The following is a 10662-nucleotide window of genomic DNA, read 5'->3' as shown; positions in this document are numbered from 1 at the left end:
ACTTACCTATTGTTCACCTAATACCTTTTTTGCACTATTGGTTAGAGCCTGTAAGTAAGCATTTCACTATAAGGTCTACACACGTGACAAATAAACTTTGATTTGATTTGAAATGTCTCTCTGCTACTTAACTAATAGTTATATATGGCTCTCTGCTACTTTACTAACAGTTATATGTGGCTCTCTGCTACTTAACTAACAGTTATATATGGCTCTCTGCTACTTAACTAATAGTTATATATGGCTCTCTGCTACTTAACTAATAGTTATATATGTCTCTCTGCTACTTAACTAACAGTTATATGTGGCTCTTTGCTACTTTACTAACAGTTATATGTGGCTCTCTGCTACTTAACTAACAGTTATATATGGCTCTCTGCTACTTAACTAGCAGTTATATATGACTCTCTGCTACTTAACTAATAGTTATATATGGCTCTCTGCTACTTTACTAACAGTTATATATGGCTCTCTGCTACTGGCAGTAACTAACAGTTATATATGGCTCTCTTCTACTTAACTAACAGTTATATATGGCTCTCTTCTACTTAACTAACAGTTATATATGGCTCTCTGCTACTTAACTAATAGTTATATATGTCTCTCTGCTACTTAACTAACAGTTATATATGGCTCTCTGCTACTTTACTAACAGTTATATGTGGCTCTCTGCTACTTAACTAAGTTATATATGGCTCTCTGCTACTTAACTAGCAGTTATATGACTCTCTGCTACTTAACTAATAGTTATATATGGCTCTCTGCTACTTAACTAAGTTATATATGGCTCTCTGCTACTTTACTAACAGTTATATATGGCTCTCTGCTAATGGCAGTAACTAACAGTTATATATGGCTCTCTGCTACTTATCTAACAGTTATATATGGCTCTCTTCTACTTAACTAGCAGTTATATATGGCTCTCTGCCACTTAACTAACAGTTATATATGGCTCTCTGCCACTTAACTAACAGTTATATATGGCTCTCTGCTACTTAACTAACTGTTATATATGGCTCTCTGATACTTAACTAACAGTTATATATGGCTCTCTGATACTTAACTAACAGTTATATATGGCTCTCTGATACTTAACTAACAGTTATATATGGCTCTCTGATACTTAACTAACAGTTATATATGGCTCTCTGCTACTTACCTAACTGTTATATATGGCTCTCTGCTACTTAACTAACTGTTATATATGGCTCTCTGCTGCTTTGCTCCCTCTTTGCTTGTTTGTCTTTCCATTGGACCGTAGGAGTCAGTCAAGGAACCAGCAGCTCCTCTACAACAACAGACTGTGATGTCACCCTACTGCATATTGTGTACCTTCTACAGTGGAGCTCAATCAATCTGTCTGATGTTAGGGTTGTTTTAATGGTCTTTTTTAATGGTCTTTTTCAACACAATCATTCACAACAAACTAATAGCAAGAAATTCAGTGTCCAGCGTAGGTTAGTGAAAGCATGGAAGCAACCAATTTAGATATTTTTTTATTGAAAGACCGTACATATCATTTTGCTTACAGTGTGAAAGGTCATGATTTGATTGATGTTAAAGTTAAAAAGAGAAAGGAATGAAATACAAGTATGGTAAAATCACTGGGTGGGAATACTATCAATAGCATCCACACAAAATGAATCACTCTGCTGTAATGACAATGTGACAATCTGACTTCAAACCTGGAAGAAGACGAAAAAGAATAAACTTACAAAGCCACCATTTAAAAAAGGATCATGAAAGACTGAAAATTGTTGCCTATTGACCAAAACTAGTTTTAAGAAAAAGAAAAAAGTATGAAATATGTAGTAGACTTTTATAATATAATATAACATAAAAACAGGAAATATTAACACTATTCAAAAGTCAAGAGTATTAAAAAAATCAGAAAATAGCCATGTGTAGCCAAGATGTATATTTAAGGATCCAACCCTTTTTTTATTTTTTTTATTTAAATTTTGCCTAAAATGACATGCCCAAATCTAACTGCCTGTAGTTCAGGCCCTGAAGCAAGGATATGCATATTATTGATACCATTTGCAAAGAAACTCTTTGAATTTTTGTGGAAATGTGAAATGAATGTCGGAGAATAGAACACATTCGATCTGATTAAAGATCATGTTTTTTTCATCATCTTTGAAAAGCCAAAAACGGGCCACAATGATTATTCCAGTCCAGGCTCAATTTAGATGTTGGCCACTAGATGGCACAGTTTTGCACTGATCCAATGAACCATTGCATTTCTGTTCAAAATATTGTATCAAGTCTGCCCAAATGTGCCTAATTGGTTTATTGATACATGGTTATTGATACATAACTGTACAATTCTCCTAAAATAATAGAATGGTATTCTTTCACTGTAATAGCTACTGTAAATTGGACAGTGCAGTTTAAGCTTTCTGCCCATGTCCTGGAAAATGTTATTTTAACTTACAATGTCATGCTAATCACATTAGCACATATTAGCTCAACCATTCCGCGGGGGTGGGCACCGATCCTGTAGAGTTTATTATGGTATAGCTATCTCATGATAGAACATAGCCATGTGTTGCCTAGATGTTTAACATGGTATAGCCATCTCATGATAGCAAAACAATCAAGTACTAATAGTCAATTGATAAAATAAACAACACGTGGACAGTAATTTTTGTGAACAACCACACACAGTACATACAGTGCACAACCATAAGAAAATAGACAGCAATGTTTGGAAAAAGGAAATTGAAGTATGTATACGTTATATACAGCTATATTATTTTCATAATTTGAATATAATAACACTAAACAGTTAAGTCTTGCAACGCACACGTTAGCAGATTTGACTATTCCCGAATTGACACGTATATTTTTGAAGCAGCAGCAGTATGGGCGGCCATCTTGCCTGCGGTTTTTGACTCGGGTTTGATTTTACCAGTGCTGGTGTGTGTCGCTATGTCCTTTGTGACTGTTAAGTGAATTAGTGAGCTTTACAAAAATATCGTTTTCAAAGGGGAAACATAACAGAAGACATCCATAATTTGCTCTGTTCCTCTCTACTGATGGAAAAGACACAAAATTATTATTTAGAAGTGATGAATAAGAACCCATTGGGGGAAAATGGATGAATTATCTCTGCTTCAGTGGATAGAGGCATCTGGGTCACAGCAGGTCATGTCGTGTAAAAGAAGAGTCCAGTCAATTCAAGTTGATTCCAGTTGATTTTCTTCCTTGGGGGATTTAGTCCCAAAATAGATTAAAATAAATGGAGAAACCCAGTAAGGCCTTTCCCATCATGCTTTTGAGGAGTTTTCCCTGACTGCTCTATAGGCCATGATACAGGGACTTCACAGACAACAACACTAACAGACCTCATACAGTAGCCATGCGTAATGAGTTAGCGTTGCAACTTGACTATTCCATTATTTTTTTGTTGATTGGACGGTGAAGAGCTATTCGATTTTTGATTGGACGGTGAAGTGCGTGGATGTCCAATGGGTTTGCCAAACAGCCGATTCAGCGTCATGTGACCTCAGCGAAGGCGATGTGATTCTAAAAAAAAAGGAGAAAAGATTCATATTAATATAAAGACGAGTTACAAAAAAAAAGTTACTTTCGTTTTTTTTCTCTGAAGAAATAAAAAAAGCGTTTTGAAATTAAGAAATGTAAATCATTACGAAGCTGAAAGGCACCCGATCTAGATTATTGTTGGTTTATTCTAGTTTCCTCCCAATGCCGACACGGGCAACAATATGGCAGTTTATTTCCTGGTTCTTTCATTTAAAAAAAAAACTTAACGCGTTATGATAGATGATTCTTCTGTTGCTTTCATCAATGAAGACCAAGGGCTGCCGTTCAGCATGCCTACGAGCAGGGAGGAAGTTATCGTCAATGAAGACCAAGGGCTGCCGTTCAGCATGCCTACGAGCAGGGAGGAAGTTATCGTCAATGAAGACCAAGGGCTGCCGTTCAGCATGCCTACGAGCAGGGAGGAAGTTATCGTCAATGAAGACCAAGGGCTGCCGTTCAGCATGCCTACGAGCAGGGAGGAAGTTATCGTCAATGAAGACCCAGGGCTGCCGTTCAGCATGCCTACGAGCAGGGAGGAAGTTATCGTCAATGAAGACCAAGGGCTGCCGTTCAGCATGCCTACAAGCAGGGAGGAAGTTGTCGTCAATGACGACCAAGGGCTGCCATTCAGCATGCCTAAAAGCAGGGAGGAAGTTGTCGTCAATGAAGACCAAGGGCTGCCGTTCAGCATGCCTACGAGCAGGGAGGAAGTTATCGTCAATGAAGACCAAGGGCTGCCGTTCAGCATGCCTACGAGCAGGGAGGAAGTTATCGTCAATGAAGACCAAGGGCTGCCGTTCAGCATGCCTACGAGCAGGGAGGAAGTTATCGTCAATGAAGACCAAGGGCTGCCGTTCAGCATGCCTACGAGCAGGGAGGAAGTTATCGTCAATGAAGACCAAGGGCTGCCGTTCAGCATGCCTACGAGCAGGGAGGAAGTTATCGTCAATGAAGACCCAGGGCTGCCGTTCAGCATGCCTACGAGCAGGGAGGAAGTTATCGTCAATGAAGACCAAGGGCTGCCGTTCAGCATGCCTACAAGCAGGGAGGAAGTTGTCGTCAATGACGACCAAGGGCTGCCATTCAGCATGCCTAAAAGCAGGGAGGAAGTTGTCGTCAATGACGACCAAGGGCTGCCGTTCAGCATGCCTAAAAGCAGGGAGGAAGTTATCGTCAATGAAGACCAAGGGCTGCCGTTCAGCATGCCTAAAAGCAGGGAGGAAGTTGTCGTCAATGACGACCAAGGGCTGCCGTTCAGCATGCCTACGAGCAGGGAGGAAGTTATCGTCAATGAAGACCAAGGGCTGCCGTTCAGCATGCCTACGAGCAGGGAGGAAGTTATCGTCAATGAAGACCAAGGGCTGCCGTTCAGCATACCTACGAGCAGGGAGGAAGTTATCGTCAATGAAGACCAAGGGCTGCCGTTCAGCATGCCTACGAGCAGGGAGGAAGTTATCGTCAATGAAGACCAAGGGCTGCCGTTCAGCATACCTACGAGCAGGGAGGAAGTTATCGTCAATGAAGACCAAGGGCTGCCGTTCAGCATGCCTAAGAGCAGGGAGGAAGTTATCGTCAATGAAGACCAAGGGCTGCCGTTCAGCATGCCTACGAGCAGGGAGGAAGTTATCGTCAACGAAGACCAAGGGCTGCCGTTCAGCATGCCTACGAGCAGGGAGGAAGTTATCGTCAACGAAGACCAAGGGCTGCCGTTCAGCATGCCTACGAGCAGGGAGGAAGTTATCGTCAACGAAGACCAAGGGCTGCCGTTCAGCATGCCTACGAGCAGGGAGGAAGTTATCGTCAATGAAGACCAAGGGCTGCCGTTCAGCATGCCTAAGAGCAGGGAGGAAGTTATCGTCAATGAAGACCAAGGGCTGCCGTTCAGCATGCCTACGAGCAGGGAGGAAGTTATCGTCAACGAAGACCAAGGGCTGCCGTTCAGCATGCCTACGAGCAGGGAGGAAGTTATCGTCAATGAATGGGGAATGCGGGGGGGGGGGGTGAACAGGTTAATAGATGAGAAATGGGGGGTGAATGGGGGGGGTGAATGGGTGGGAATGGGGGGGGTGTATGCTGGGGTGAATGGGGTGAATAGGGTGGGTGAATGGGGGGTTCATAGTGTGGGTGAATGGGGGTGTGCGGAGTGTACTCTAGCTATATGCTACCTTGATATTCTAGATCAACTGTCATTTAACCCCTCTCTGTGTCAGATGCAGGATTCATATGGCATTCAAAAAGCATTCTTAATCACTTTACACAACAACACTTATAATGAATAAGGTTTTAGGAATGCTTCATTAAACCCTTAAATGTTGTATTTGTTTCAAATATGACTGAAGACTGATGCAGTTATTTGTGCCAGTGTTGCTGGGTAAAGAAAGATGGTGGACTGAGAGGAAGGAGTCACCCCACCACAGCCTGACTGATGTCGTACAAGAGGTTGGTAAATGCCTCACATCTAAGGTCAAATTAACATTAGACCATCTCTAAATATAGCTAACCAGCCACTGATGCAGACCTTTGGAACATCAACATTTAAAAAAGTATCATAAACCAATGTATTATAGCCGACACCGTAACATTAAATCCATGATTTATTTTAGACAGGTCTAAAGAAATATGATGTGAAGAAAACGTAGTCTATTTTATTAGAATAGAACAGCATACTCTGAGTTGTCCTTATGTCAGGTCCCGATCTGGCTATGCCATATGGCTGTGGGCTACACTAGTTCATTTAGCAGACAAGATTTGCTTAGAATTCCGTGGCATTATTTTATAGTATGAAGAATACAATTGAACATCGCTGAATAAAATAGGACACTTTCTACAAACGATTTGAAGAAGTGCATACGTGAAACAGGTCTAAAGTAGTGCACTACCCCTATGGGTCCTGGTCTAAAGTAGTGCACTACCCCTATGGGTCCTGGTCAAAAGTAGTGCACTACCCCTATGGGTCCTGGTCAAAAGTAGTGCACTACACCTATGGGTCCTGGTCTAAAGTAGTGCACTACCCCTATGGACCCTGGTCAAAAGTAGTGCACTACCCCTATGGGTCCTGGTCTAAAGTAGTGACTTACCCTGGTCTAAAGTAGTGCACTACCCTATGGGTCCTGGTCTAAAGTAGTGCACTACCCCTATGGGTCCTGGTCAAAAGTAGTGCACTACCCTATGGGTCCTGGTCTAAAGTAGTGCACTACCCCTATGGGTCCTGGTCAAAAGTAGTGCACTACCCCTATGGGTCCTGGTCAAAAGTAGTGCACTACCCCTATGGGTCCTGGTCTAAAGTAGTGCACTACCCCTATGGGTCCTGGTCTAAAGTAGTGCACTACCCCTATGGGTCCTGGTCTAAAGTAGTGCACTACCCCTATGGGTCCTGGTCAAAAGTAGTGCACTACCCCTATGGTTCCTGGTCAAAAGTAGTGCACTACACCTATGGGTCCTGGTCTAAAGTAGTGCACTACCCCTATGGACCCTGGTCAAAAGTAGTGCACTACCCCTATGGGTCCTGGTCTAAAGTAGTGACTTACCCTGGTCTAAAGTAGTGCACTACCCTATGGGTCCTGGTCTAAAGTAGTGCACTACCCCTATGGGTCCTGGTCAAAAGTAGTGCACTACCCTATGGGTCCTGGTCTAAAGTAGTGCACTACCCCTATGGGTCCTGGTCAAAAGTAGTGCACTACCCCTATGGGTCCTGGTCAAAAGTAGTGCACTACCCCTATGGGTCCTGGTCTAAAGTAGTGCACTACCCCTATGGGTCCAGGTCTAAAGTAGTGCACTACCCCTATGGGTCCTGGTCAAAAGTAGTGCACTACCCCTATGGGTCCTGGTCAAAAGTAGTGCACTACCCCTATGGTTCCTGGTCTAAAGTAGTGCACTACCCCTATGGGTCCTGGTCTAAAGTAGTGCACTACCCCTATGGGTCCTGGTCAAAAGTAGTGCACTACCCCTATGGGTCCTGGTCAAAAGTAGTGCACTACCCTATTGGCCTTGGTCAAAAGTAATGCCCTACCCTATTGGCCCTGGCCAATAGTAGTGCACTACAAAGAGAATAGGCAGGCTTGGAGCCCAGAGTTGGCAGTCAGGCTTGGAGCCCAGAGTTGGCAGTCAGGCTTGGAGCCCAGAGTTGGCAGTCAGGCTTGGAGCCCAGAGTTGGCAGGCAGGCTTGGAGCCCAGAGTTGGCAAGCAGGCTTGGAGCCCAGAGTTGGCAAGCAGGCTTGGAGCCCAGAGTTGGCAAGCAGGCTTGGAGCCCAGAGTTGGCAAGCAGGCTTGGAGCCCAGAGTTGGCAGTCAGGCTTGGAGCCCAGAGTTGGCAGTCAGGCTTGGAGCCCAGAGTTGGCAGTCAGGCTTGGAGCCCAGAGTTGGCAAGCAGGCTTGGAGCCCAGAGTTGGCAGGCAGGCTTGGAGGCCAGAGTTGGCAGGCAGGCTTGGAGGCCAGAGTTGGCAGGCAGGCTTGGAGCCCAGAGTTGGCAGGCAGGCTTGGAGCCCAGAGTTGGCAGGCAGGCTTGGAGCCCAGAGTTGGCAGGCAGGCTTGGAGCCCAGAGTTGGCAGGCAGGCTTGGAGCCCAGAGTTGGCAGGCAGGCTTGGAGCCCAGAGTTGGCAGGCAGGCTTGGAGCCCAGAGTTGGCAGGCAGGCTTGGAGCCCAGAGTTGGCAGGCAGGCTTGGAGCCCAGAGTTGGCAAGCAGGCTTGGAGCCCAGAGTTGGCAAGCAGGCTTGGAGCCCAGAGTTGGCAAGCAGGCTTGGAGCCCAGAGTTGGCAAGCAGGCTTGGAGCCCAGAGTTGGCAAGCAGGCTTGGAGCCCAGAGTTGGCAAGCAGGCTTGGAGCCCAGAGTTGGCAAGAAGGCTTGGAGCCCAGAGTTGGCAAGCAGGCTTATTGTATAGTGTGTTTCTGCAGGGTGTAGTGTGTTTCTACAGGGTGTATGATTCTACAGGGTGTAGTGTGTTTCTACAGGGTGTAGTGTGTAGGGTGTTTCTACAGGGTGTAGTGTGTTTCTACAGGGTATAGTGTGTTTCTACATTGTGTAGTGTGTTTCTACAGGGTGTATGTTTCTACAGGGTGTAGGGTGTTTCTACAGGGAGTAGTGCGTAGGGTGTTTCTACAGGGTGTAGTGTGTTTCTATGGGGTGTAGTGTGTTTCTACAGGGTGTAGGGTGTTTCTATAGGGTGTAGGGTGTTTCTACAGGGTGTAGGGTGTTTCTACAGGGTGTAGGGTGTTTCTACAGGGTGTAGGGTGTTTCTACAGGGTGTAGGGTGTTTCTACAGGGTGTAGTGTGTTTCTACAGGGTGTAGTGTGTTTCTATAGGTTGTAGGGTGTTTCTACAGGGTGTAGGGTGTTTCTACAGGGTGTAGGGTGTTTCTACAGGGTGTAGGGTGTTTCTACAGGGTGTAGGGTGTTTCTACAGTGTGTAGTGTTTCTACAGGGTGTAGTGTTTCTACAGGGTGTAGGGTGTTTCTACAGGGTGTAGGATGTTTCTACAGGGTGTAGGATGTTTCTACAGGGTGTAGGGTGTTTCTACAGGGTGTAGGGTGTTTCTACAGGGTGTAGGGTGTTTCTACAGGGTGTAGTGTTTCTACAGGATGTAGGGTGATTCTACAGGATGTAGGGTGATTCTACAGGGTGTTGTGTTTCTACAGGGTGTTGTGTTTCTACAGGGTGTAGTGTTTCTACCGGATGTAGGGTGATTCTACAGGGTGTAGGGTGTTTCTACAGGGTGTAGGGTGTTTCTACAGGGTGTAGGGTGTTTCTACAGTGTATAGGGTGTTTCTACAGGGTGTAGGGTGTTTCTACAGGGTGTTGTGTTTCTACAGGGTATAGGGTGTTTCTACAGGGTGTAGGGTCGAGTAGGGAAAAGTGTAGAGGGTTGAATACCTGCAAAGTGATGTACTTCTCCAGTGGCCTCTCCACTCTAGACATGTTCTCCTGTGGGGGGTCTTCACCACTCAGCAACTGCTTGCCTTTGAAGTTATGCACCACACACACCACCTAGAACACACAGTAGGGAGAGACAGGAGTTATACACCACACCACCTAGAACACAGCAGAGAGATACAGGAGTTATACACCACACCACCTAGAACACAGCAGAGAGATACAGGAGTTATACACCACACCACCTAGAACACAGCAGAGAGAGACAGGAGATATACACCATCTAGAACACACAGCAGAGAGAGACAGGATTTAAACACCATCTAGAACACACAGCAGAGAGAGACAGGAGTTAAACACCATCTAGAACACACAGCAGAGAGAGACAGGAGTTTTACACCATCTAGAACACACAGCAGAGAGAGACTGAAGTTATACACCATCTAGAACACACATCAGAGAGAGACAGGAGACACTGTATACACCATCTAGAACACACAGTAGAAAGAAACAGGAGTTAAACACCATCTAGAACACACAGCAGAGAGAGACAGGCGAGACTGTATACACCATCTAGAACACACAGCAGAGAGAGACAAGAGTTTTACACCATCTAGAACACACAGCAGAGAGAGACTGAAGTTATACACCACACCATATAGAACACACAGCAGAGAGAGACCAACACCAATTTAGAACAACAAATATGAAGGCTTTTTCTGACCACCGTACGACCAGCTGGTAATAATTGTGACCTCTATCTGACCAGCTGGTAATAATTGTGACCTCTATCTGATCAGCTGGTCGTAATTGTGACCTCTATCTGACCAGCTGGTCGTAACTGTGACCTCTATCTGACCAGATGTTCGTAATTATGTCTCTATCTGACCAGCTGGTCGTAATTGTGACCTCTATCTGACCAGCTGGTCATAATTGTGACCTCTATCTGATCAGCTGGTCGTAATTGTGACCTCTATCTGACCAGCTGGTCGTAACTGTGACCTCTATCTGACCAGATGTTCGTAATTATGTCTCTATCTGACCAGCTGGTCGTAATTGTGACCTCTATCTGACCAGCTGGTCATAATTGTGACCTCTATCTGACCAGCTGGTCGTAATTATCACCTCTATCTGACCAGCTGGTAATCATTGTGACCTCTATCTGACCAGCTGGTCGTAATTGTGACCTCTATCTGACCAGCTGGTAATAATTGTGATCTCTATAAGATCAGCTGGTCATAATTGTGACC

At 44.8% G+C, this 10662-nt stretch overlaps 1 long non-coding RNA gene across 1 annotated transcript; it reads right to left on the bottom strand.

Moving 5' to 3' along the window:
* Positions 1-1483: 1483 nt before the first annotated feature.
* Positions 1484-9520, bottom strand: LOC135517115 (uncharacterized). The gene is made up of 2 exons (XR_010451992.1): positions 9413-9520; positions 1484-3531 (listed from the first exon to the last, which is right to left on the bottom strand). It is a non-coding gene; the product is annotated as an uncharacterized LOC135517115 (long non-coding RNA).
* Between the last annotated feature and the right edge of the window lie 1142 nt (positions 9521-10662).

The sequence above is a fragment of the Oncorhynchus masou genome, chromosome 28, assembly GCF_036934945.1.
Source record: "Oncorhynchus masou masou isolate Uvic2021 chromosome 28, UVic_Omas_1.1, whole genome shotgun sequence".
Taxonomy (NCBI): Eukaryota; Metazoa; Chordata; class Actinopteri; order Salmoniformes; family Salmonidae; genus Oncorhynchus; species Oncorhynchus masou.
This window is presented reverse-complemented; position numbering and strand designations above follow the sequence as displayed.